Source organism: Stenella coeruleoalba, assembly GCF_951394435.1.
Source record: "Stenella coeruleoalba genome assembly, contig: scaffold_249, whole genome shotgun sequence".
Lineage (NCBI taxonomy): Eukaryota > Metazoa > Chordata > Mammalia > Artiodactyla > Delphinidae > Stenella > Stenella coeruleoalba.
The window spans coordinates 222,279-247,446 of NW_027646161.1; the positions used below are offsets into that span (position 1 = coordinate 222,279).

The 25,168-nt window shown below is 43.9% G+C and overlaps 1 long non-coding RNA gene across 1 annotated transcript in view; it reads left to right on the top strand.

Annotated features, from left to right (window-relative positions):
* Window positions 1-14,102, top strand: part of LOC307181292 — a 209,226-nt gene extending 195,124 nt beyond the window's left edge. Inside the window, exon 3 of the long non-coding RNA XR_013826340.1 lies at window positions 14,022-14,102. This is a non-coding gene — a long non-coding RNA (uncharacterized lncRNA). The remainder of the gene's footprint in view (window positions 1-14,021) is intronic.
* The last annotated feature ends 11,066 nt before the right edge of the window (window positions 14,103-25,168 follow it).

Sequence of the window (25,168 nt, forward strand, 5' to 3'; positions counted from 1 at the left end):
TTGATTTTAATTTCCCTAAGCTATAGGACCATAAGTGGCAGTGCCCTAGGCTCTGTTGCTTTGTTTTTTAGATGTTTCAGGAGACACCATACACTTCTCCCGAGTGTCTGTTGGCAATTTACATCCCGCCCATCAGCATAACAAGGCTCCCAGTTCTCCATGGCCTGTCCTGCCTTTCTGGATTTTACACTTTTTTCAGATGGCCCTTTTGACCGGGGGGAAGTGAGACTTCATTGTAGTGCAGATTTCCTTTGCAAGCTTGCTTGGTTGGCCAAAAAGGGCGTATGCGTTTTTTCCTGAATATATTCAGGAAAAAACGCATACGCCCTTTTTGGCCAAGTGCATCATTGTGGACGTTCTGCCTCTTTTCCTATGCTTTCAATGCAATTCCAGTCTACCTCCTGAAATCGGTTTCCTGCAATTCTGCCCCGCTTTCAAGTCCTCTTGGCAGCCTTACTTCAGTCTATTTTTGGACGATAGCTGTCATTTATAACTCTGCAGGTTTGTGAATTACAGTGCCCCTGAGCTCCTTTCTTCAACTCGCTTTCTTGTGACCTGGCCGCAACACCGCAGGATGGCTTCAGGCCCTAATCTGGTTCCGGCCCGGCATGCTGAGCCTTTGGTTAATTCCTCTTCCTGGTGGGAAATGAGAGTTAAATTTGCCCGTCCAGACACCTCCAGCTAGCCTCTCATTGGTTCTCGCTATTCCTGTTCATCTTCCGCAGAAATTGCAAACTGGGCCAAACAGGAGGTTAAAGGGACTGACTCTCCAAGTGGGGAGAGTGTTAGTAAAGCGTCTGGAATGTTGCACCCGAGTACCAGGGGAGGAAAACTGAGACATATTTGAACACGTCTCCCGATCACATGGTTGATCATACTCTAGGTTCCACATGCATGTTTTAGCTGAAGGAAGAATACCTTAAACCTGGGTAGTTGAAACCCGTGGAATGGGTACCATGCAATATGACTTCAAAGGGTCTTCATTTGCTCACCGAACCTCTCCAATCCTATCACTGCTGCGTTTATGCCCCTGTACACATGCTTGATTCTCTTTCGGAGACATAGCAATCCATAGGTTTTAAGATACTTACTAGTCAGGTACATTCTTAGGCGTTTAATATGGGGTGTTGAGTCCATTTCGTTGAGCAAGGAGTAGCTCTTTTCTATTCCATATTTGGCTTAAGGAACTTTATCTGTGCTCATTTCAATTTCTGGTTTTATGCAGCACCCCAACTCACCTTTACCCTTAAGCAAGAATAAGTTGGTTTTCTAAATTTGAGACCCTGTTCTGTTCTGTAATACAGTTCCTGTGTAGCCAAGTTTACATTCCGTGTATTACTGATATCTTATGATGTTTCTTTTTCTGTGTGACTTATTTCAGTTAGAATCATCATACCTGAATCCACTCATTGTGCTGCTAAGGGCCTGATGACACATTTTTCATTGCTGCGTGATATTGCTTTGTAAGTAAATACCACAACTTCTTTATGCATTTTTCACTTTCTGCGATGTTGAACTTGTACTGTAAACGAGGTTCTTGTAATCAGAGGCGTCCCAAACTTTGGGGTGGCTGTGTCTTTTTGATTTTAATTTCCCTAAGCTATAGGACCATAAGTGGAAGTGCCCTAGGCTCTGTTGCTTTGTTTTTTAGATGTTTCAGGAAACACCATACACTTCTCCCGAGTGGTTGTTGGCAATTTACATCCCGCCCATCAGCATAACAAGGCTCCCAGTTCTCCATGGCCTGTCCTGCCTTTCTGGATTTTACACTTTTTTCAGATGGCCCTTTTGACCGGGGGGAAGTGAGAGTTCATTGTACTGCAGATTTCCTTTGCAAGCTTGCTTGGTTGGCCAAAAAGGGCGTATGCGTTTTTTCCTGAATATATTCAGGAAAAAACGCATACGCCCTTTTTGGCCAAGTGCATCATTGTGGACGTTCTGCCTCTTTTCCTATGCTTTCAATGCAATTCCAGTCTACCTCCTGAAATCGGTTTCCTGCAATTCTGCCCCGCTTTCAAGTCCTCTTGGCAGCCTTACTTCAGTCTATTTTTGGACGATAGCTGTCATTTATAACTCTGCAGGTTTGTGAATTACAGTGTGCCTGAGCTCCTTTCTTCAACTCGCTTTCTTTTGAGCTGGCCGCAACACCGCAGGATGGCTTCAGGCCCTAATCTGGTTCCGGCACGGCACGCTGAGCGTCTGGTTAATTCCTCTTCCTGGTGGGAAATGAGAGTTAAATTTGCCCGTCCAGACACCTCCAGCTAGCCTCTCATTGGTTCTCGCTATTCCTGTTCATCTTCCGCAGAAATTCCAAACTGGGCCAAACAGGAGGTTAAAGGGACTGACTCTCCAAGTCGGGAGAGTGTTAGTAAAGCGTCTGTAATGTTGCACCCGAGTACCAGGGTACGAAAACTGAGACATATTTGAACACGTCTCCCGATCACATGGTTGATCATACTCTAGGTTCCACATGCATGTTTTAGCTGAAGGAAGAATACCTTAAACCTGGGTAGTTGAAACCCGTGGAATGGGTACCATGCAATATGACTTCAAAGGGTCTTCATTTGCTCACCGAACCTCTCCAATCCTATCACTGCTGCGTTTATGCCCCTGTACACATGCTTGATTCTCTTTCGGAGACATAGCAATCCATAGGTTTTAAGATACTTACTAGTCAGGTACATTCTTAGGCGTTTAATATGCGGTGTTGAGTCCATTTCGTTGAGCAAGGAGTAGCTCTTGTCTATTCCATATTTGACTTAAGGAACTTTATCTGTGCTCATTTCAATCTCTGGTTTTATGCAGCACCCCAACTCACCTTTACCCTTAAGCAAGCATAAGTTGGTTTTCTAAATTTGAGACCCTGTTCTGTTCTGTAATTCAGTTCCTGTGTAGCCAAGTTTACATTCCGTGTATTACTGATATCTTATGATGTTTCTTTTTCTGTGTGACTTACTTCAGTTAGAATCATCATACCTGAATCCACTCATTGTGCTGCTAAGGGCCTGATGACACAGATTTCATTGCTGAGTGATATTGCTTTGTAAGTAAATACCACAACTTCTTTATCCATTTTTCACTTTCTGCGATGTTGAACTTGTACTGTAAACGAGGTTCTTGTAAACAGAGGCGTCCCAAACTTTGGGGTGGCTGTGTCTTTTTGATTTTAATTTCCCTAAGCTATAGGACCATAAGTGGCAGTGCCCTAGGCTCTGTTGCTTTGTTTTTTAGATGTTTCAGGAAACACCATACACTTCTCCCTAGTGTCTGTTGGCAATTTACATCCCGCCCATCAGCATAACAAGGCTCCCAGTTCTCCATGGCCTGTCCTGCCTTTCTGGATTTTACACTTTTTTCAGATGGCCCTTTTGACCGGGGGGAAGTGAGACTTCATTGTAGTGCAGATTTCCTTTGCAAGCTTGCTTGGTTGGCCAAAAAGGGCGTATGCGTTTTTTCCTGAATATATTCAGGAAAAAACGCATACGCCCTTTTTGGCCAAGTGCATCATTGTGGACGTTCTGCCTCTTTTCCTATGCTTTCAATGCAATTCCAGTCTACCTCCTGAAATCGGTTTCCTGCAATTCTGCCCCGCTTTCAAGTCCTCTTGGCAGCCTTACTTCAGTCTATTTTTGGACGATAGCTGTCATTTATAACTCTGCAGGTTTGTGAATTACAGTGCCCCTGAGCTCCTTTCTTCAACTCGCTTTCTTGTGACCTGGCCGCAACACCGCAGGATGGCTTCAGGCCCTAATCTGGTTCCGGCACGGCACGCTGAGCCTTTGGTTAATTCCTCTTCCTGGTGGGAAATGAGAGTTAAATTTGCCCGTCCAGACACCTCCAGCTAGCCTCTCATTGGTTCTCGCTATTCCTGTACATCTTCCGCAGAAATTGCAAACTGGGCCAAACAGAAGGTTAAAGGGACTGACTCTCCAAGTGGGGAGAGTGTTAGTAAAGCGTCTGGAATGTTGCACCCGAGTACCAGGGGAGGAAAACTGAGACATATTTGAACACGTCTCCCGATCACATGGTTGATCATACTCTAGGTTCCACATGCATGTTTTAGCTGAAAGAAGAATACCTTAAACCTGGGTAGTTGAAACCCGTGGAATGGGTACCATGCAATATGACTTCAAAGGGTCTTCATTTGCTCACCGAACCTCTCCAATCCTATCACTGCTGCGTTTATGCCCCTGTACGCATGCTTGATTCTCTTTCGGAGACATAGCAATCCATAGGTTTTAAGATACTTACTAGTCAGGTACATTCTTAGGCGTTTAATATGCGGTGTTGAGTCCATTTCGTTGAGCAAGGAGTAGCTCTTGTCTATTCCATATTTGATTTAAGGAAATTTATCTGTGCTCATTTCAATCTCTGGTTTTATGCAGCACCCCAACTCACCTTTACCCTTAAGCAAGCATAAGTTGGTTTTCTAAATTTGAGACCCTGTTCTGTTCTGTAATTCAGTTCCTGTGTAGCCAAGTTTACATTCCGTGTATTACTGACACCTTATGATGTTTCTTTTTCTGTGTGACTTATTTCAGTTAGAATCATCATACCTGAATCCACTCATTGTGCTGCTAAGGGCCTGATGACACAGATTTCATTGCTGAGTGATATTGCTTTGTAAGTAAATACCACAACTTCTTTATGCATTTTTCACTTTCTGCGATGTTGAACTTGTACTGTAAACGAAGTTCTTGTAAACAGAGGCGTCCCAAACTTTGGGGTGGCTGTGTCTTTTTGATTTTAATTTCCCTAAGCTATAGGACCATAAGTGGAAGTGCCCTAGGCTCTGTTGCTGTGTTTTTTAGATGTTTCAGGAAACACCATACACTTCTCCCGAGTGGTTGTTGGCAATTTACATCCCGCCCATCACCATAACAAGGCTCCCAGTTCTCCATGGCCTGTCCTGCCTTTCTGGATTTTACACTTTTTTCAGATGGCCCTTTTGACCGGGGGGAAGTGAGACTTCATTGTAGTGCAGATTTCCTTTGCAAGCTTGCTTGGTTGGCCAAAAAGTGCGTATGCGTTTTTTCCTGAATATATTCAGGAAAAAACGTATACGCCCTTTTTGGCCAAGTGCATCATTGTGGACGTTCTGCCTCTTTTCCTATGCTTTCAATGCAATTCCAGTCTACCTCCTGAAATCGGTTTCCTGCAATTCTGCCCCGCTTTCAAGTCCTCTTGGCAGCCTTACTTCAGTCTATTTTTGGACGATAGCTGTCATTTATAACTCTGCAGGTTTGTGAATTACAGTGCCCCTGAGCTCCTTTCTTCAACTTGCTTTCTTGTGACCTGGCCGCAACACCGCAGGATGGCTTCAGGCCCTAATCTGGTTCCGGCACGGCACGCTGAGCCTTTGGTTATTTCCTCTTCCTGGTGGGAAATGAGAGTTAAATTTGCCCGTCCAGACACCTCCAGCTAGTCTCTCATTGGTTCTCGCTATTCCTGTTCATCTTCCGCAGAAATTGCAAACTGGGCCAAACAGGAGGTTAAAGGCGCTGACTCTCCAAGTGGGGTGAGTGTTAGTAAAGCGTCTGGAATGTTGCACCCGAGTACCAGGGGAGAAAAACTGAGACATATTTGAACACATCTCCCATTCACATGGTTGATCATACTTGCGTTCCACATGCATGTTTTAGCTGAAGGAAGAATACCTTAAACCTGGAGAGTTAAGACCCGTGTAATGGGTACAATGCAATATGACTTCAAAGGGTCTTCATTTGCTCACCGAACCTCTCCAATCCTATCACTGCTGCGTTTATGCCCCTGTACACATGCTTGATTCTCTTTCGGAGACATAGCAATCCATAGGTTTTAAGATACTTACTAGTCAGGTACATTCTTAGGCGTTTAATATGGGGTGTTGAGTCCATTTCGTTGAGCAAGGAGTAGCTCTTGTCTATTCCATATTTGGCTTAAGGAACTTTATCTGTGCTCATTTCAATCTCTGGTTTTATGCAGCACCCCAACTCACCTTTACCCTTAAGCAAGAATAAGTTGGTTTTCTAAATTTGAGACCCTGTTCTGTTCTGTAATTCAGTTCCTGTGTAGCCAAGTTTACATTCCGTGTATTACTGATATCTTATGATGTTTCTTTTTCTGTGTGACTTATTTCAGTTAGAATCATCATACCTGAATCCACGCATTGTGCTGCTAAGGGCCTGATGACACAGATTTCATTGCTGAGTGATATTGCTTTGTAAGTAAATACCACAACTTCTTTATCCATTTTTCACTTTCTGCGATGTTGAACTTGTACTGTAAACGAGGTTCTTGTAAACAGAGCCGTTCCAAACTTTGGGGTGGCTGTGTCTTTTTCATTTTAACTTCCCTAAGCTATAGGACCATAAGTGGAAGTGCCCTAGGTTCTGTTGCTTTGTTTTTTAGATGTTTCAGGAAACACCATACACTTCTCCCGAGTGGTTGTTGGCAATTTACATCCCGCCCATCAGCATAACAAGGCTCCCAGTTCTCCATGGCCTGTCCTGCCTTTCTGGATTTTACACTTTTTTCAGATGGCCCTTTTGACCGGGGGGAAGTGAGACTTCATTGTAGTGCAGATTTCCTTTGCAAGCTTGCTTGGTTGGCCAAAAAGGGCGTATGCGTTTTTTCCTGAATATATTCAGGAAAAAACGCAAACGCCCTTTTTGGCCAAGTGCATCATTTTGGACGTTCTGCCTCTTTTCCTATGCTTTCAATGCAATTCCAGTCTACCTCCTGAAATCGGTTTCCTGCAATTCTGCCCCGCTTTCAAGTCCTCTTGGCAGCCTTACTTCAGTCTATTTTTGGACGATAGCTGTCATTTATAACTCTGCAGGTTTGTGAATTACAGTGCCCCTGAGCTCCTTTCTTCAACTCGCTTTCTTGTGACCTGGCCGCAACACCGCAGGATGGCTTCAGGCCCTAATCTGCTTCCGGCACGGCACGCTGAGCCTTTGGTTATTTCCTCTTCCTGGTGGGAAATGAGAGTTCAATTTGCCCGTCCAGACACCTCCAGCTAGTCTCTCATTGGTTCTCGCTATTCCTGTTCATCTTCCGCAGAAATTGCAAACTGAGCCAAACAGGAGGTTAAAGGCGCTGACTCTCCAAGTGGGGAGAGTGTTAGTAAAGCGTCTGGAATGTTGCACCCGAGTACCAGGGGAGGAAAACTGAGACATATTTGAACACGTCTCCCGTTCACATGGTTGATCATACTCTGGGTTCCACATGCATGTTTTAGCTGAAGGAAGAATACCTTAAACCTGGAGAGTTGAGACCCGTGGAATGGGTACCATGCAATATGTCTTCAAAGGGTCTTCATTTGCTCACCGAACCTCTCCAATCCTATCACTGCTGCGTTTATGCCCCTGTACACACGCTTGATTCTCTTTTGGAGACATAGCAATTCATAGGTTTTAAGATACTTACTAGTCAGGTACATTCTTAGGCGTTTAATATGGGGTGTTGAGTCCATTTCGTTGAGCAAGGAGTAGCTCTTGTCTATTCCATATTTGGCTTAAGGAACTTTATCTGTGCTCATTTCAATCTCTGGTTTTATGCAGCACCCCAACTCACCTTTCCCCTTAAGCAAGCATAAGTTGGTTTTCTAAATTTGAGACCCTGTTCTGTTTTGGAATGCAGTTCCTGTGTAGCCAAGTTTACATTCCGTGTATTAGTGATATCTTATGATGTTTCTTTTTCTGTGTGACTTATTTCAGTTAGAATCATCGTACCTGAATCCACTCATTATGCTGCTACGGTCCTGATGACATAGATTTCATTGCTGAGTGATACTGCATTGTACGTAAGTACCACAAGTTCTTTATCCATTTTTCAATTTCTGTGATATTGAACTTGTACGGTAAACGAGGTTCTTGTAAACGGAGGCGTCCCAAACTTTGGGGTGGCTGTGTCTTTTTGATTTTAATTTCCCTAAGCTATAGGACCATAAGTGGAAGTGCCCTAGGCTCTGTTGCTTTGTTATTTAGATGTTTCAGGAAACATCATACACTTCTCCCGAGTGGTTGTTGGCAATTTACATCCCGCCCATCAGCATAACAAGGCTCCCAGTTCTCCATGGCCTGTCCTGCCTTTCTGGATTTTACACTTTTTTCAGATGGCCCTTTTGACTGGGGGGAAGTGAGACTTCATTGTAGTGCAGATTTCCTTTGCAAGCTTGCTTGGTTGGCCAAAAAGGGCGTATGCGTTTTTTCCTGAATATATTCAGGAAAAAACGCATACGCCCTTTTTGGCCAAGTGCATCATTGTGGACGTTCTGCCTCTTTTCCTATGCTTTCAGTGCAATTCCAGTCTACCTCCTGAAATCGGTTTCCTGCAATTCTGCCCCGCTTTCAAGTCCTCTTGGCAGCCTTACTTCAGTGTATTTTTGGACGATAGCTGTCATTTATAACTCTGCAGGTTTGTGAATTACAGTGCCCCTGAGCTCCTTTTTTCAACTTGCTTTCTTGTGACCTGGCCGCAACACCGCAGGATGGCTTCAGGCCCTAATCTGGTTCCGGCACGGCACGCTGAGCCTTTGGTTATTTCCTCTTCCTGGTGGGAAATAAGAGTTAAATTTGCCCGTCCAGACACCTCCAGCTAGTCTCTCATTGGTTCTCGCTATTCCTGTTCATCTTCCGCAGAAATTGCAAACTGGGCCAAACAGGAGGTTAAAGGCGCTGACTCTCCAAGTGGGGAGAGTGTTAGTAAAGCGTCTGGAATGTTGCACCCGAGTACCAGGGGAGGAAAACTGAGACATATTTGAACACGTCTCCCGTTCACATGGTTGATCATACTTGGGTTCCACATGCATGTTTTAGCTGAAGGAAGAATACCTTAAACCTGGAGAGTTAAGACCCGTGTAATGGGTACCATGCAATATGACTTCAAAGGGTCTTCATTTGCTCACCGAACCTCTCCAATCCTATCACTGCTGCGTTTATGCCCCTGTACACATGCTTGATTCTCTTTCGGAGACATAGCAATCCATAGGTTTTAAGATACTTACTAGTCAGGTATATTCTTAGGCGTTTAATATGCGGTGTTGAGTCCATTTCGTTGAGCAAGGAGTAGCTCTTGTCTATTCCATATTTGGCTTAAGGAACTTTATCTGTGCTCATTTCAATCTCTGGTTTTATGCAGCACCCCAACTCACCTTTACCCTTAAGCAAGCATAAGTTGGTTTTCTAAATTTGAGACCCTGTTCTGTTCTGTAATTCAGTTCCTGTGTAGCCAAGTTTACATTCCGTGTATTACTGATATCTTATGATGTTTCTTTTTCTGTGTGACTTACTTCAGTTAGAATCATCATACCTGAATCCACTCATTGTGCTGCTAAGGGCCTGATGACACAGATTTCATTGCTGAGTGATATTGCTTTGTAAGTAAATACCACAACTTCTTTATCCATTTTTCACTTTCTACGATGTTGAACTTGTACTGTAAACGAGGTTCTTGTAAACAGAGCCGTTCCAAACTTTGGGGTGGCTGTGTCTTTTTGATTTTAATTTCCCTAAGCTATAGGACCATAAGTGGAAGTGCCCTAGGTTCTGTTGCTTTGTTTTTTAGATGTTTCAGGAAACACCATACACTTCTCCCGAGTGGTTGTTGGCAATTTACATCCCGCCCATCAGCATAACAAGGCTCCCAGTTCTCCATGGCCTGTCCTGCCTTTCTGGATTTTACACTTTTTTCAGATGGCCCTTTTGACCGGGGGGAAGTGAGACTTCATTGTAGTGCAGATTTCCTTTGCAAGCTTGCTTGGTTGGCCAAAAAGGGCGTATGCGTTTTTTCCTGAATATATTCAGGAAAAAACGCATACGCCCTTTTTGGCCAAGTGCATCATTGTGGACGTTCTGCCTCTTTTCCTATGCTTGCAATGCAATTCCAGTCTACCTCCTGAAATCGGTTTCCTGCAATTCTGCCCCGCTTTCAAGTCCTCTTGGCAGCCTTACTTCAGTCTATTTTTGGACGATAGCTGTCATTTATAACTCTGCAGGTTTGTGAATTACAGTGCCCCTGAGCTCCTTTCTTCAACTCGCTTTCTTGTGACCTGGCCGCAACACCGCAGGATGGCTTCAGGCCCTAATCTGGTTCCGGTACGGCACGCTGAGCCTTTGGTTATTTCCTCTTCCTGGTGGGAAATGAGAGTTAAATTTGCCCGTCCAGACACCTCCAGCTAGCCTCTCATTGGTTCTCGCTATTCCTGTTCATCTTCCGCAGAAATTGCAAACTGGGCCAAACAGGAGGTTAAAGGGACTGACTCTCCAAGTCGGGAGAGTGTTAGTAAAGCGTCTGGAATGTTGCACCCGAGTACCAGGGTACGAAAACTGAGACATATTTGAACACGTCTCCCGATCACATGGTTGATCATACTCTAGGTTCCACATGCATGTTTTAGCTGAAGGAAGAATACCTTAAACCTGGGTAGTTGAAACCCGTGGAATGGGTACCATGCAATATGACTTCAAAGGGTCTTCATTTGCTCACCGAACCTCTCCAATCCTATCACTGCTGCGTTTATGCCCCTGTACACATGCTTGATTCTCTTTCGGAGACATAGCAATCCATAGGTTTTAAGATACTTACTAGTCAGGTATATTCTTAGGCGTTTAATATGCGGTGTTGAGTCCATTTCGTTGAGCAAGGAGTAGCTCTTGTCTATTCCATATTTGGCTTAAGGAACTTTATCTGTGCTCATTTCAATCTCTGGTTTTATGCAGCACCCCAACTCACCTTTACCCTTAAGCAAGCATAAGTTGGTTTTCTAAATTTGAGACCCTGTTCTGTTCTGTAATTCAGTTCCTGTGTAGCCAAGTTTACATTCCGTGTATTACTGATATCTTATGATGTTTCTTTTTCTGTGTGACTTACTTCAGTTAGAATCATCATACCTGAATCCAGTCATTGTGCTGCTAAGGGCCTGATGACACAGATTTCATTGCTGAGTGATATTGCTTTGTAAGTAAATACCACAAGTTCTTTATCCATTTTTCACTTTCTGCGATGTTGAATTTGTACTGTAAACGAGGTTCTTGTAAACAGAGCCGTTCCAAACTTTGGGGTGGCTGTGTCTTTTTGATTTTAATTTCCCTAAGCTATAGGACCATAAGTGGAAGTGCCCTAGGTTCTGTTGCTTTGTTTTTTAGATGTTTCAGGAAACACCATACACTTCTCCCGAGTGGTTGTTGGCAATTTACATCCCGCCCATCAGCATAACAAGGCTCCCAGTTCTCCATGGCCTGTCCTGCCTTTCTGGATTTTACACTTTTTTCAGATGGCCCTTTTGACCGGGGGGAAGTGAGACTTCATTGTAGTGCAGATTTCCTTTGCAAGCTTGCTTGGTTGGCCAAAAAGGGCGTATGCGTTTTTTCCTGAATATATTCAGGAAAAAACGCATACGCCCTTTTTGGCCAAGTGCATCATTGTGGACGTTCTGCCTCTTTTCCTATGCTTGCAATGCAATTCCAGTCTACCTCCTGAAATCGGTTTCCTGCAATTCTGCCCCGCTTTCAAGTCCTCTTGGCAGCCTTACTTCAGTCTATTTTTGGGCGATAGCTGTCATTTATAACTCTGCAGGTTTGTGAATTACAGTGCCCCTGAGCTCCTTTCTTCAACTCGCTTTCTTGTGACCTGGCCGCAACACCGCAGGATGGCTTCAGGCCCTAATCTGGTTCCGGTACGGCACGCTGAGCCTTTGGTTATTTCCTCTTCCTGGTGGGAAATGAGAGTTAAATTTGCCCGTCCAGACACCTCCAGCTAGCCTCTCATTGGTTCTCGCTATTCCTGTTCATCTTCCGCAGAAATTGCAAACTGGGCCAAACAGGAGTTTAAAGGCGCTGACTCTCCAAGTGGGGAGAGTGTTAGTAAAGCGTCTGGAATGTTGCACCCGAGTACCAGGGGAGGAAAACTGAGACATATTTGAACACGTCTCCCGTTCACATGGTTGATCATACTTGGGTTCCACATGCATGTTTTAGCTGAAGGAAGAATACCTTAAACCTGGAGAGTTGAGACCCGTGTAATGGGTACCATGCAATATGACTTCAAAGGGTCTTCATTTGCTCACCGAACCTCTCCAATCCTATCACTGCTGCGTTTATGCCCCTGTACACATGCTTGATTCTCTTTCGGAGACATAGCAATCCATAGGTTTTAAGATACTTACTAGTCAGGTACATTCTTAGGCGTTTAATATGCGGTGTTGAGTCCATTTTGTTGAGCAAGGAGTAGCTCTTGTCTATTCCATATTTGACTTAAGGAACTTTATCTGTGCTCATTTCAATCTCTGGTTTTATGCAGCACCCCAACTCACCTTTACCCTTAAGCAAGCATAAGTTGGTTTTCTAAATTTGAGACCCTGTTCTGTTCTGTAATTCAGTTCCTGTGTAGCCAAGTTTACATTCCGTGTATTACTGATATCTTATGATGTTTCTTTTTCTGTGTGACTTATTTCAGTTAGAATCATCATACCTGAATCCACTCATTGTGATGCTAAGGGCCTGATGACATAGATTTCATTGCTGAGTGATATTGCTTTGTAAGTAAATACCACAACGTCTTTATCCATTTTTCACTTTCTGCGATGTTGAACTTGTACTGTAAACGAGGTTCTTGTAAACAGAGGCGTCCCAAACTTTGGGGTGGCTGTGTCTTTTTGATTTTAATTTCCCTAAGCTATAGGACCATAAGTGGAAGTGCCCTAGGCTCTGTTGCTTTGTTTTTTAGATGTTTCAGGAAACACCATACACTTCTCCCGAGTGGTTGTTGGCAATTTACATCCCGCCCATCAGCATAACAAGGCTCCCAGTTTTCCATGGCCTGTCCTGCCTTTCTGGATTTTACACTTTTTTCAGATGGCCCTTTTGACCTGGGGGAAGTGAGACTTCACTGTAGTGCAGATTTCCTTTGCAAGCTTGCTGGGTTGGCCAAAAAGAGCGTATGCGTTTTTCCTGAATATATTCAGGAAAAAACGCATACGCCCTTTTTGGCCAAGTGCATCATTGTGGACGTTCTGCCTCTTTTCCTATGCTTTCAATGCAATTCCAGTCTACCTCCTGAAATCGGTTTCCTGCAATTCTGCCCCGCTTTCAAGTCCTCTTGGCAGCCTTACTTCAGTCTATTTTTGGACGATAGCTGTCATTTATAACTCTGCAGGTTTGTGAATTACAGTGCCCCTGAGCTCCTTTCTTCAACTCGCTTTCTTTTGAGCTGGCCGCAACACCGCAGGATGGCTTCAGGCCCTAATCTGGTTCCGGCCCGGCATGCTGAGCCTTTGGTTAATTCCTCTTCCTGGTGGGAAATGAGAGTTAAATTTGCCCGTCCAGACACCTCCAGCTAGCCTCTCATTGGTTCTCGCTATTCCTGTTCATCTTCCGCAGAAATTGCAAACTGGGCCAAACAGGAGGTTAAAGGCGCTGACTCTCCAAGTGGGGAGAGTGTTAGTAAAGCGTCTGGAATGTTGCACCCGAGTACCAGGGGAGGAAAACTGAGACATATTTGAACACGTCTCCCGATCACATGGTTGATCATACTCTAGGTTCCACATGCATGTTTTAGCTGAAGGAAGAATACCTTAAACCTGGGTAGTTGAAACCCGTGGAATGGGTACCATGCAATATGACTTCAAAGGGTCTTCATTTGCTCACCGAACCTCTCCAATCCTATCACTGCTGCATTTATGCCCCTGTACACATGCTTGATTCTCTTTCGGAGACATAGCAATCCATAGGTTTTAAGATACTTACTAGTCAGGTACATTCTTAGGCGTTTAATATGGGGTGTTGAGTCCATTTCATTGAGCAAGGAGTAGCTCTTGTCTATTCCATATTTGGCTTAAGGAACTTTATCTGTGCTCATTTCAATCTCTGGTTTTATGCAGCACCCCAACTCACCTTTACCCTTAAGCAAGAATAAGTTGGTTTTCTAAATTTGAGACCCTGTTCTGTTCTGTAATTCAGTTCCTGTGTAACCAAGATTACATTCCGTGTATTACTGATATCTTATGATGTTTCTTTTTCTGTGTGACTTATTTCAGTTAGAATCATCATACCTGAATCCACTCATTGTGCTGCTAAGGGCCTGATGACACAGATTTCATTGCTGAGTGATATTGCTTTATAAGTAAATACCACAACTTCTTTATCCATTTTTCACTTTCTGCGATGTTGAACTTGTACTGTAAACGAGGTTCTTGTAAACAGAGCCGTTCCAAACTTTGGGGTGGCTGTGTCTTTTTGATTTTAATTTCCCTAAGCTATAGGACCATAAGTGGAAGTGCCCTAGGTTCTGTTGCTTTGTTTTTTAGATGTTTCAGGAAACACCATACACTTCTCCCGAGTGGTTGTTGGCAATTTACATCCCGCCCTTCAGCATAACAAGGCTCCCAGTTCTCCATGGCCTCTCCTGCCTTTCTGGATTTTACACTTTTTTCAGATGGCCCTTTTGACCTGGGGGAAGTGAGACTTCACTGTAGTGCAGATTTCCTTTGCAAGCTTGCTGGGTTGGCCAAAAAGGGCGTATGCGTTTTTTCCTGAATATATTCAGGAAAAAACGCATACGCCCTTTTTGGCCAAGTGCATCATTGTGGACGTTCTGCCTCTTTTCCTATGCTTTCAATGCAATTCCAGTCTACCTCCTGAAATCGGTTTCCTGCAATTCTGCCCCACTTTCAAGTCCTCTTGGCAGCCTTACTTCAGTCTATTTTTGGACAATAGCTGTCATTTATAACTCTGCAGGTTTGTGAATTACAGTGCACCTGAGCTCCTTTCTTCAACTCGCTTTCTTTTGAGCTGGCCGCAACACCACAGGATGGCTTCAGGCCCTAATCTGGTTCCGGCCCGGCATGCTGAGCCTTTGGTTAATTCCTCTTCCTGGTGGGAAATGAGAGTTAAATTTGCCCGTCCAGACACCTCCAGCTGGCCTCTCATTGGTTCTCGCTATTCCTGTTCATCTTCCGCAGAAATTGCAAACTGGGCCAAACAGGAGGTTAAAGGGACTGACTCTCCAAGTCGGGAGAGTGTTAGTAAAGCGTCTGGAATGTTGCACCCGAGTACCAGGGGAGGAAAACTGAGACATATTTGAACACGTCTCCCGTTCACATGGTTGATCATACTCTGGGTTCCACATGCATGTTTTAGCTGAAGGAAGAATACCTTAAACCTGGAGAGTTGAGACCTGTGGAATGGGTACCATGCAATATGACTTCAAAGGGTCTTCATTTGCTCACCGAACCTCTCCAATCCTATCACTGCTGCATTTATGCCCCTGTACACATGCTTGATTCTCTTTCGGAGACATAGCAATCCATAGGTTTTAAGATACTTACTAGTCAGGTACATTCTTAGGCGTTTAATATGGGATGTTGAGTCCATTTCGTTGAGCAAGGAGTAGCTCTTGTCTATTCCATATTTGGCTTAAGGAACTTTATCTGTGCTCATTTCAATCTCTGGTTTTATGCAGCACCCCAACTCACCTTTCCCCTTAAGCAAGCATAAGTTGGTTTTCTAAATTTGAGACCCTGTTCTGTTTTGGAATGCAGTTCCTGTGTAGCCAAGTTTACATTCCGTGTATTAGTGATATCTTATGATGTTTCTTTTTCTGTGTGACTTATTTCAGTTAGAATCATCGTACCTGAATCCACTCATTATGCTGCTACGGGCCTGATGACATAGATTTCATTGCTGAGTGATACTGCATTGTACGTAAGTACCACAAGTTCTTTATCCATTTTTCAATTTCTGCGATGTTGAACTTGTACTGTAAACGAGGTTCTTGTAAACAGAGGCGTCCCAAATTTGGGGTGGCTGTGTCTTTTTGATTTTAATTTCCCTAAGCTATAGGACCATAAGTGGCAGTGCCCTAGGCTCTGTTGCTTTGTTTTTTAGATGTTTCAGGAAACACCATACACTTCTCCCGAGTGTCTGTTGGCAATTTACATCCCGCCCATTAGCATAACAAGGTTCCCAGTTCTCCATGGCCTGTCCTGCCTTTCTGGATTTTACACTTTTTTCAGATGGCCCTTTTGACCGGGGGGAAGTGAGACTTCATTGTAGTGCAGATTTCCTTTGCAAGCTTGCTTGGTTGGCCAAAAAGGGCGTATGCGTTTTTTCCTGAATATATTCAGGAAAAAACGCATACGCCCTTTTTGGCCAAGTGCATCATTGTGGACGTTCTGCCTCTTTTCCTATGCTTTCAATGCAATTCCAGTCTACCTCCTGAAATCGGTTTCCTGCAATTCTGCCCCGCTTTCAAGTCCTCTTGGCAGCCTTACTTCAGTCTATTTTTGGACGATAGCTGTCATTTATAACTCTGCAGGTTTGTGAATTACAGTGCCCCTGAGCTCCTTTCTTCAACTCGCTTTCTTGTGACCTGGCCGCAACACCGCAGGATGGCTTCAGGCCCTAATCTGGTTCCGGTACGGCACGCTGAGCCTTTGGTTATTTCCTCTTCCTGGTGGGAAATGAGAGTTAAATTTGCCCGTCCAGACACCTCCAGCTAGCCTCTCATTGGTTCTCGCTATTCCTGTTCATCTTCCGCAGAAATTGCAAAATGGGCCAAACAGGAGGTTAAAGGCGCTGACTCTCCAAGTGGGGAGAGTGTTAGTAAAGCGTCTGGAATGTTGCACCCGAGTACCAGGGGAGGAAAACTGAGACATATTTGAACACGTCTCCCGATCACATGGTTGATCATACTCTAGGTTCCACATGCATGTTTTAGCTGAAGGAAGAATACCTTAAACCTGGGTAGTTGAAACCCGTGGAATGGGTACCATGCAATATGACTTCAAAGGGTCTTCATTTGCTCACCGAACCTCTCCAATCCTATCACTGCTGCGTTTATGACCCTGTACACATGCTTGATTCTCTTTCAGAGACATAGCAATCTATAGGTTTTAAGATACTTACTAGTCAGGTACATTCTTAGGCGTTTAATATGCGGTGTTGAGTCCATTTCGTTGAGCAAGGAGTAGCTCTTGTCTATTCCATATTTGGCTTAAGGAACTTTATCTGTGCTCATTTCAATCTCTGGTTTTATGCAGCACCCCAACTCACCTTTACCCTTAAGCAAGCATAAGTTGGTTTTCTGAATTTGAGACCCTGTTCTGTTCTGTAATTCAGTTCCTGTGTAGCCAAGTTTACATTCCGTGTATTACTGATATCTTATGATATTTCTTTTTCTGTGTGACTTATTTCAATTAGAATCATCATAACTGAATCCACTCATTGTGCTGCTAAGGGCCTGATGACACAGATTTCATTGCTGAGTGATATTGCTTTGTAAGTAATTACCACAACTTCTTTATCCATTTTTCACTTTCTGCGATGTTGAACTTGTACTGTAAACGAGGTTCTTGTAAACAGAGCCGTTCCAAACTTTGGGGTGGCTGTGTCTTTTTGATTTTAATTTCCCTAAGCTATAGGACCATAAGTGGAAGTGCCCTAGGTTCTGTTGCTTTGTTTTTTAGATGTTTCAGGAAACACCATACACTTCTCCCGAGTGGTTGTTGGCAATTTACATCCCGCCCTTCAGCATAACAAGGCTCCCAGTTCTCCATGGCCTCTCCTGCCTTTCTGGATTTTACACTTTTTTCAGATGGCCCTTTTGACCGGGGGGAAGTGAGACTTCATTGTAGTGCAGATTTCCTTTGCAAGCTTGCTTGGTTGGCCAAAAAGGGCGTATGCGTTTTTTCCTGAATATATTCAGGAAAAAACGCATACGCCCTTTTTGGCCAAGTGCATCATTGTGGACGTTCTGCCTCTTTTCCTATGCTTTCAATGCAATTCCAGTCTACCTCCTGAAATCGGTTTCCTGCAATTCTGCCCCGCTTTCAAGTCCTCTTGGCAGCCTTACTTCAGTCTATTTTTGGACGATAGCTGTCATTTATAACTCTGCAGGTTTGTGAATTACAGTGCCCCTGAGCTCCTTTCTTCAACTCGCTTTCTTTTGAGCTGGCCGCAACACCGCAGGATGGCTTCAGGCCCTAATCTGGTTCCGGCACGGCACGCTGAGCCTTTGGTTATTTCCTCTTCCTGTTGGGAAATGAGAGTTAAATTTGCCCGTCCAGACACCTCCAGCTAGCCTCTCATTGGTTCTCGCTATTCCTGTTCATCTTCCGCAGAAATTGCAAACTGTGCCAAACAGGAGGTTAAAGGTGCTGACTCTCCAAGTGGGGAGAGTGTTAGTAAAGCGTCTGGAATGTTGCACCCGAGTACCAGGGTACGAAAACTGAGACATATTTGAACACGTCTCCCGATCACATGGTTGATCATACTCTAGGTTCCACATGCATGTTTTAGCTGAAGGAAGAATACCTTAAACCTGGAGAGTTGAGACCCGGGGAATGGGTACCATGCAATATGACTTCAAAGGGTCTTCATTTGCTCACCGAACCTCTCCAATCCTATCACTGCTGCATTTATGCCCCTGTACACATGCTTGATTCTCTTTCGGAGACATAGCAATCCATAGGTTTTAAGATACTTACTAGTCAGGTACATTCTTAGGCGTTTAATATGGGATGTTGAGTCCATTTCGTTGAGCAAGGAGTAGCTCTTGTCTATTCCATATTTGGCTTAAGGAACTTTATCTGTGCTCATTTCAATCTCTGGTTTTATGCAGCACCCCAACTCACCTTTACCCTTAAGCAAGCATAAGTTGGTTTTCTAAATTTGAGACCCTGTTCTGTTTTGGAATGCAGTTCCTGTGTAGCCAAGTTACATTCCGTGTATTAGTGATATCTTATGATGTTTCTTTTTCTGTGTGACTTATTTCAGTTAGAATCATCGTACCTGAATCCACTCATTATGCTGCTACGGGCCTGATGACATAGATTTCATTGCTGAGTGATACTGCATTGTACGTAAGTACCACAAGTTCTTTATCCATTTTTCAATTTCTGCGATGTTGAACTTGTACTGTAAACGAGGTTCTTGTAAACAGAGGCGTCCCAAATTTGGGGTGGCTGTGTCTTTTTGATTTTAATTTCCCTAAGCTATAGGACCATAAGTGGCAGTGCCCTAGGCTCTGTTGCTTTGTTTTTTAGATGTTTCAGGAAACACCATACACTTCTCCCGAGTGTCTGTTGGCAATTTACATCCCGCCCATCAGCATAACAAGGTTCCCAGTTCTCCATGGCCTGTCCTGCCTTTCTGGATTTTACACTTTTTTCAGATGGCCCTTTTGACCGGGGGGAAGTGAGACTTCATTGTAGTGCAGATTTCCTTTGCAAGCTTGCTTGGTTGGCCAAAAAGGGCGTATGCGTTTTTTCCTGAATATATTCAGGAAAAAACGCATACGCCCTTTTTGGCCAAGTGCATCATTGTGGACGTTCTGCCTCTTTTCCTATGCTTTCAATGCAATTCCAGTCTACCTCCTGAAATCGGTTTCCTGCAATTCTGGCCCGCTTTCAAGTGCTCTTGGCAGCCTTACTTCAGTCTATTTTTGGACGATAGCTGTCATTTATAACTCTGCAGGTTTGTGAATTACAGTGCCCCTGAGCTCCTTTCTTCAACTCGCTTTCTTGTGACCTGGCCGCAACACCGCAGGATGGCTTCAGGCCCTAATCTGGTTCCGGCACGGCACGCTGAGCCTTTGGTTAATTCCTCTTCCTGGTGGGAAATGAGAGTTAAATTTGCCCGTCCAGACACCTCCAGCTAGTCTCTCATTGGTTCTCGCTATTCCTGTTCATCTTCCGCAGAAATTGCAAACTGGGCCAAACAGGAGGTTAAAGGGACTGACTCTCCAAGTCGGGAGAGTGTTAGTAAAGCGTCTGGAATGTTGCACCCGAGTACCAGGGTATTAAAACTGAGACATATTTGAACACGTCTCCCGATCACATGGTTGATCATACTCTAGGTTCCACATGCATGTTTTAGCTGAAGGAAGAATACCTTAAACCTGGGTAATTGAAACCCGTGGAATGGGTACCATGCACTATGACTTCAAAGGGTCTTCATTTGCTCACCGAACCTCTCCAATCCTATCACTGCTGTGTTTATGCCCCTGTACACATGCTTGATTCTCTTTCGGAGACATAGCAATCCATAGGTTTTAAGATACTTACTAGTCAGGTACATTCTTAGGCGTTTAATATGCGGTGTTGAGTCCATTTCGTTGAGCAAGGAGTAGCTCTTGTCTATTCCATATTTGACTTAAGGAACTTTATCTGTGCTCATTTCAATCTCTGGTTTTATGCAGCACCCCAACTCACCTTTACCCTTAAGCAAGCATAAGTTGGTTTTCTAAATTTGAGACCCTGTTCTGTTCTGTAATTCAGTTCCTGTGTAGCCAAGTTTACATTCCGTGTATTACTGATATCTTATGATGTTTCTTTTTCTGTGTGACTTACTTCAGTTAGAATCATCATACCTGAATCCACTCATTGTGCTGCTAAGGGCCTGATGACACAGATTTCATTGCTGAGTGATATTGCTTTGTAAGTAAATACCACAACTTCTTTATCCATTTTTCACTTTCTGCGATGTTGAACTTGTACTGTAAACGAGGTTCTTGTAAACAGAGCCGTTCCAAACTTTGGGGTGGCTGTGTCTTTTTGATTTTAATTTCCCTAAGCTATAGGACCATAAGTGGAAGTGCCCTAGGTTCTGTTGCTTTGTTTTTTAGATGTTTCAGGAAACACCATACACTTCTCCCGAGTGGTTGTTGGCAATTTACATCCCGCCCATCAGCATAACAAGGCTCCCAGTTCTCCATGGCCTGTCCTGCCTTTCTGGATTTTACACTTTTTTCAGATGGCCCTTTTGACCGGGGGGAAGTGAGACTTCATTGTAGTGCAGATTTCCTTTGCAAGCTTGCTTGGTTGGCCAAAAAGGGCGTATGCGTTTTTTCCTGAATATATTCAGGAAAAAACGCATACGCCCTTTTTGGCCAAGTGCATCATTGTGGACGTTCTGCCTCTTTTCCTATGCTTTCAATGCAATTCCAGTCTACCTCCTGAAATCGGTTTCCTGCAATTCTGCCCCGCTTTCAAGTCCTCTTGGCAGCCTTACTTCAGTCTATTTTTGGACGATAGCTGTCATTTATAACTCTGCAGGTTTGTGAATTACAGTGCCCCTGAGCTCCTTTCTTCAACTCGCTTTCTTGTGACCTGGCCGCAACACCGCAGGATGGCTTCAGGCCCTAATCTGGTTCCGGTACGGCACGCTGAGCCTTTGGTTATTTCCTCTTCCTGGTGGGAAATGAGAGTTAAATTTGCCCGTCCAGACACCTCCAGCTAGCCTCTCATTGGTTCTCGCTATTCCTGTTCATCTTCCGCAGAAATTGCAAACTGGGCCAAACAGGAGGTTAAAGGCGCTGACTCTCCAAGTGGGGAGAGTGTTAGTAAAGCGTCTGGAATGTTGCACCCGAGTACCAGGGGAGGAAAACTGAGACATATTTGAACACGTCTCCCGATCACATGGTTGATCATACTCTAGGTTCCACATGCATGTTTTAGCTGAAGGAAGAATACCTTAAACCTGGGTAGTTGAAACCCGTGGAATGGGTACCATGCAATATGACTTCAAAGGGTCTTCATTTGCTCACCGAACCTCTCCAATCCTATCACTGCTGCGTTTATGACCCTGTACACATGCTTGATTCTCTTTCAGAGACATAGCAATCTATAGGTTTTAAGATACTTACTAGTCAGGTACATTCTTAGGCGTTTAATATGCGGTGTTGAGTCCATTTCGTTGAGCAAGGAGTAGCTCTTGTCTATTCCATATTTGGCTTAAGGAACTTTATCTGTGCTCATTTCAATCTCTGGTTTTATGCAGCACCCCAACTCACCTTTACCCTTAAGCAAGCATAAGTTGGTTTTCTGAATTTGAGACCCTGTTCTGTTCTGTAATTCAGTTCCTGTGTAGCCAAGTTTACATTCCGTGTATTACTGATATCTTATGATGTTTCTTTTTCTGTGTGACTTATTTCAGTTAGAATCATCATAACTGAATCCACTCATTGTGCTGCTAAGGGCCTGATGACACAGATTTCATTGCTGAGTGATATTGCTTTGTAAGTAATTACCACAACTTCTTTATCCATTTTTCACTTTCTGCGATGTTGAACTTGTACTGTAAACGAGGTTCTTGTAAACAGAGCCGTTCCAAACTTTGGGGTGGCTGTGTCTTTTTGATTTTAATTTCCCTAAGCTATAGGACCATAAGTGGAAGTGCCCTAGGTTCTGTTGCTTTGTTTTTTAGATGTTTCAGGAAACACCATACACTTCTCCCGAGTGGTTGTTGGCAATTTACATCCCGCCCATCAGCATAACAAGGCTCCCAGTTCTCCATGGCCTGTCCTGCCTTTCTGGATTTTACACTTTTTTCAGATGGCCCTTTTGACCGGGGGGAAGTGAGACTTCATTGTAGTGCAGATTTCCTTTGCAAGCTTGCTTGGTTGGCCAAAAAGGGCGTATGCGTTTTTTCCTGAATATATTCAGGAAAAAACGCATACGCCCTTTTTGGCCAAGTGCATCATTGTGGACGTTCTGCCTCTTTTCCTATGCTTTCAATGCAATTCCAGTCTACCTCCTGAAATCGGTTTCCTGCAATTCTGCCCCGCTTTCAAGTCCTCTTGGCAGCCTTACTTCAGTCTATTTTTGGACGATAGCTGTCATTTATAACTCTGCAGGTTTGTGAATTACAGTGCCCCTGAGCTCCTTTCTTCAACTCGCTTTCTTGTGACCTGGCCGCAACACCGCAGGATGGCTTCAGGCCCTAATCTGGTTCCGGTACGGCACGCTGAGCCTTTGGTTATTTCCTCTTCCTGGTGGGAAATGAGAGTTAAATTTGCCCGTCCAGACACCTCCAGCTAGCCTCTCATTGGTTCTCGCTATTCCTGTTCATCTTCCGCAGAAATTGCAAACTGGGCCAAACAGGAGGTTAAAGGCGCTGACTCTCCAAGTGGGGAGAGTGTTAGTAAAGCGTCTGGAATGTTGCACCCGAGTACCAGGGGAGGAAAACTGAGACATATTTGAACACGTCTCCCGATCACATGGTTGATCATACTCTAGGTTCCACATGCATGTTTTAGCTGAAGGAAGAATACCTTAAACCTGGGTAGTTGAAACCCGTGGAATGGGTACCATGCAATATGACTTCAAAGGGTCTTCATTTGCTCACCGAACCTCTCCAATCCTATCACTGCTGCGTTTATGACCCTGTACACATGCTTGATTCTCTTTCAGAGACATAGCAATCTATAGGTTTTAAGATACTTACTAGTCAGGTACATTCTTAGGCGTTTAATATGCGGTGTTGAGTCCATTTCGTTGAGCAAGGAGTAGCTCTTGTCTATTCCATATTTGGCTTAAGGAACTTTATCTGTGCTCATTTCAATCTCTGGTTTTATGCAGCACCCCAACTCACCTTTACCCTTAAGCAAGAATAAGTTGGTTTTCTGAATTTGAGACCCTGTTCTGTTCTGTAATTCAGTTCCTGTGTAGCCAAGTTTACATTCCGTGTATTACTGATATCTTATGATGTTTCTTTTTCTGTGTGACTTATTTCAGTTAGAATCATCATAACTGAATCCACTCATTGTGCTGCTAAGGGCCTGATGACACAGATTTCATTGCTGAGTGATATTGCTTTGTAAGTAATTACCACAACTTCTTTATCCATTTTTCACTTTCTGCGATGTTGAACTTGTACTGTAAACGAGGTTCTTGTAAACAGAGCCGTTCCAAACTTTGGGGTGGCTGTGTCTTTTTGATTTTAATTTCCCTAAGCTATAGGACCATAAGTGGCAGTGCCCTAGGTTCTGTTGCTTTGTTTTTTAGATGTTTCAGGAAACACCATACACTTCTCCCGAGTGGTTGTTGGCAATTTACATCCCGCCCTTCAGCATAACAAGGCTCCCAGTTCTCCATGGCCTCTCCTGCCTTTCTGGATTTTACACTTTTTTCAGATGGCCCTTTTGACCGGGGGGAAGTGAGACTTCATTGTAGTGCAGATTTCCTTTGCAAGCTTGCTTGGTTGGCCAAAAAGTGCGTATGCGTTTTTTCCTGAATATATTCAGGAAAAAACGCATACGCCCTTTTTGGCCAAGTGCATCATTGTGGACGTTCTGCCTCTTTTCCTATGCTTTCAATGCAATTCCAGTCTACCTCCTGAAATCGGTTTCCTGCAATTCTGCCCCGCTTTCAAGTCCTCTTGGCAGCCTTACTTCAGTCTATTTTTGGACGATAGCTGTCATTTATAACTCTGCAGGTTTGTGAATTACAGTGCCCCTGAGCTCCTTTCTTCCACTCGTTTTCTTGTGACCTGGCCGCAAAACCGCAGGATGGCTTCAGGCTCTAATCTGGTTCCGGCCCGGCATGCTGAGCCTTTGGTTAATTCCTCTTCCTGGTGGGAAATGAGAGTTAAATTTGCCCGTCCAGACACCTCCAGCTAGCCTCTCATTGGTTCTCGCTATTCCTGTTCATCTTCCGCAGAAATTGCAAACTGGGCCAAACAGGAGGTTAAAGGCGCTGACTCTCCAAGTGGGGAGAGTGTTAGTAAAGCGTCTGGAATGTTGCACCCGAGTACCAGGGTACGAAAACTGAGACATATTTGAACACGTCTCCCGATCACATGGTTGATCATACTCTAGGTTCCACATGCATGTTTTAGCTGAAGGAAGAATACCTTAAACCTGGGTAGTTGAAACCCGTGGAATGGGTACCATGCAATATGACTTCAAAGGGTCTTCATTTGCTCACCGAACCTCTCCAATCCTATCACTGCTGTGTTTATGCCCCTGTACACATGCTTGATTCTCTTTCGGAGACATAGCAATCTATAGGTTTTAAGATACTTACTAGTCAGGTACATTCTTAGGCGTTTAATATGCGGTGTTGAGTCCATTTCGTTGAGCAAGGAGTAGCTCTTGTCTATTCCATATTTGACTTAAGGAACTTTATCTGTGCTCATTTCAATCTCTGGTTTTATGCAGCACCCCAACTCACCTTTACCCTTAAGCAAGCATAAGTTGGTTTTCTAAATTTGAGACCCTGTTCTGTTCTGTAATTCAGTTCCTGTGTAGCCAAGTTTACATTCCGTGTATTACTGATATCTTATGATGTTTCTTTTTCTGTGTGACTTACTTCAGTTAGAATCATCATACCTGAATCCACTCATTGTGCTGCTAAGGGCCTGATGACACAGATTTCATTGCTGAGTGATATTGCTTTGTAAGTAAATAC